The sequence below is a fragment of the Halyomorpha halys genome, unplaced genomic scaffold (genome assembly GCF_000696795.3).
Source record: "Halyomorpha halys isolate HHAL.00 unplaced genomic scaffold, Hhal_1.1 Scaffold905.1, whole genome shotgun sequence".
Taxonomy (NCBI): Eukaryota; Metazoa; Arthropoda; class Insecta; order Hemiptera; family Pentatomidae; genus Halyomorpha; species Halyomorpha halys.
The window spans coordinates 76314-80013 of NW_027106270.1; the positions used below are offsets into that span (position 1 = coordinate 76314).

The 3700-nt window shown below is 28.7% G+C and overlaps 1 protein-coding gene across 1 annotated transcript in view; it reads left to right on the forward strand.

Annotated features, from left to right (window-relative positions):
* Positions 1-3700, forward strand: part of LOC106687005 (kazrin) — a gene marked incomplete at its 3' end in the record, with an annotated part of 67421 nt that overhangs the window by 18590 nt on the left and 45131 nt on the right.

The window sequence follows — 3700 nt, forward strand, 5'->3', positions numbered from 1 at the left end:
AGTTTAGAATTGAATAATAAAGAAAGGAAACAAAAAAATAAATAAGTTAAAAATAATTAATTTTTTGTTCCGACCACTATATCTTAAAAACTACCAACAACACTAGAAAATATATAAGATCATTATTTAAAAGAGAGTAAATTTGCTCAAATATGAGCCCTAATAGAGCTATTTACGTTCAATAGTTCCCGAGATATAGCTTTTTAAAAAGCGAAATTTCATAAAAATTTATTGAAAGATTAGTAGTAGGTTAATTTATTTTGAGAAATCTATATTTCAGGAACTATATGACGTATAGATGTCTATTACGAACCAAATAAAAGCTAGTCTAATGTACTATGAAGTAGTTAATGACCTTTATCTTTGTAGGAGAAGTAGTTTCCAAGATATTTGCTCAAATAAATTGATTTATAGTTGACCAGACAATAAGTTTGATATATGAAAAACGTTATTTCAGAAACCATAAGACGTAGAGATGTCTGCTAACACTCAATATTTGACAAAACAAATCCACAAAATATTAATTTCTAATTGTTCGGATAAATTTTTTTTAAAAACATTAGACGCACATATGTCTGCCAACGCTAAAAATAAAGGAAATTTAACTTACTATAAAGTAGTTTATAACACATATCTTCGAAGGGGAAGCAGTTTTTAGTATATTCACAAATGAATATAAATTTGGCACATGAAAATATTTCCGAACAACTATAAATCAATTAATTTTGTCAAATATTATCAAAACTATAACTAGGAAGATAAACTTCATAAATTACTTTAAAGCTCATTAAATTAGCTTTAATTTGAGTGCTAATAGACATCTGTACGTTACATAGTTCCTGATATATATATTTCTCAAAATAAATTAACTAACTACTGATATTTCAGTATGTTCCATACATCTTTATGAAACTTAACTTTTTAAAAAGCTATTTCTCGAGAACTATTGAACGTAAATAGCTCTATTAGGGCTCATATTTCAGCAAATTTACTCTACTTTAAATGATGCTCTCTAAGATTTTCTATTGTTGTTGGTAGCTGTAAAGATATAGAGCTCGGAATAAAAAATTAATTATTTTAACGTATAGAAACCGCAGCTATTTTTTATTCCCCCTACCTATACTTGGGAGACTCATCAGTTTTGACTAGTAATTATACCTAGTTTTCATTAAAGTAATCAAAAATTGGGGGTAGATAACTGCCTTTTTTTCTTACCGGCTGTTGTACTATTAATTGAGCGGTTTGGCGCCATTTTGACCAAATCACCCCCTTGCACAACCGTTGGTCTAGAAACAGTACTTCTTTTCAAAGTACTCCACCGTTTATGGGTTGTAGTGGTACGGATTGAATTAAATTTATTAATTAATATTTTTCAAGATTTGAAAAAAATATCATTTCGTTTAATAATAATCGTATAAAGGACAGAACTTCCAAAAAACCCAAAAACAAATGTTAGTTTACTGGAGTGAAAGCATGGGCGCAACCAGCGAGGAGAAGGAGGGAGCACCTGCCCCCCCCTTTATAAATCAAGCAAACATTATTAATTTTAAAAAAAATAATTTTTTCTCTAGCTAATACTAATTGCAATAACTAATAAAGTACTTGGACAATTATATATTACTAGCTGACCCGGCATTGCTATTTCTATATTTGAAGACATATAGATTTAACGAACACAATTGGAAAATTTATATAAATTATTGTATTTAGTTAAAATTTATTATTATGTTTTGGTCACATAAATTAAATCATTATGTATATTAGTTTTTATTATTACTTTTTATCTCCCGGAGAAATAGAATATTTCAGAAACTTTCCTGGATTATTCAGTCCAATAATTCAAAAGTTTATTTTGGATGAAATTTCTACCATTCCATTTTATATAAAAATATTTTCTTAAAATTTTGGTTTGGGGCTCCACTAAACCATCAAATTCCTCCCGAATTCAATCCTTACAGTCCGAAATCCTTAATACTCCTTACTTTGTCACAAATTATTAATCTGGACCTCAATGTCTCATATGTTGCCGATTTGGCCAGAACCATATACCAATCCTTCTATGATAAACTTCCCAACCACCCAAATCGACTTGTTTCTAACGTTTTTTCGCCTTCATTACCTTATAATTAATAAACCTCCTAGGCGTCTGAATAGAAGATGGCCTCGAGATCTTCTCCTCTAGAAATGTTATTGGAGTTCTATCAATGGGTAGATTCTCCACAAGTTTGTATCATGTCACTACGTCATCTACAGCAAATTTGCTTGTTATTTATATTTTTATACAGTTGTAAATAACAATAAATACATTATTAAAAAAAAAATTTGGCTTCATTCCCCTTTTCCATTCTGACTATAACTTGCACCTCCCTAATTTTGATCTTGGGTATGTTCTTGGATAAAAGAAGTAATGAATGAAATACAATCGTGTTATACTAAGATTAACATACTAAACCCTTTGATAAAAATATCATATCAGATTTTGTAATTGTTTCTTCTTCTTTTTTTTTTTAATGTAATAATTTTATGACAAACGTTCAGATAATAAATAAAAACAATGAAATCGGTATATACAAAATGTGTAAGGTTTGAAATTTGTGAACAATATGATCAAAGATAACTAACACGATATTATTTTAAATCTCATTGTTTTGTTTTGAACGAAAACATTGATACAATTTATTTTAAGCATTCATAACAATCTTTTTTTTATTAATAAAAATGACTCATTTAAGAAACCAATCGAGGTTTTCTACATTTCATGGTTAAGGATTAATTTATTGGCCTGTTCCAACAACCACTTCTGACTGTCCGAAACTGTACGAAGTATGTGCAGTACAGGTATTGGGAGGCACAGCCCTATACAACGCCTTAGAAAGGAGTATTACAGAGGGGATTCGCTTCCAGAGGGATTGAAGCTGGTAGGCGGAGTCTATTCTGTTACTAGGCATCTGGTACGCCATATTTGAAAATTGACAATTAAGAGTTGCCGCCCCCGTATGCCAGAAAGCAGAGTAATTAAAAAAAAAAGTTGAGAGTTAATCAAAGCGTGCTCATATTTTATTGTTGATATTATTATTAATTATCAATTATTTTTTGTCGTAAAAATTAAATATTCTAAAAAATATTTTTTACTTTATATATATTTTTTTTCCAATTGTTCGAGACTGGTATTTATTTAATAAATAAATCAATTGGTATCTGTGTTCAAGTCTCAACACTCTTTATTATATCAATAGTCCAACGTTTCGGCCAAATCGGCCATCTTCAAATATAAATTCTCACCTCACATCAAAAATTTAAAAATATTTTGCAGGCTATTCTGCCCAGGTCATTAATTATAAATCAAAATTACCCTATTTTCAAAATTTTTTTAATTTTTGATTAATCAACACGTTCACCTTCATATAAACCATAGTCATCATATGTTTATATGACAGTGATAATGTTGATTAATCGAAAATTAAAAGTTTTAAAAATTAATGATAAAAATGTTTAAATTTTTTATGTGAGTTGAGAATTTATATTAGAAATATTTGAAGATTGTGCTTGAGCATGGCCGATTTGGCCGAAACGTTGGACTATTAATATAATAAAGAGTGTTGAGACTAAACAAGGATACCAATTGATTTATTTAATAAATAATTTTTACTTTTTTTCAATAAAGAACTTCCTTATATCCGAAACATTTTTTTTTTTTTTT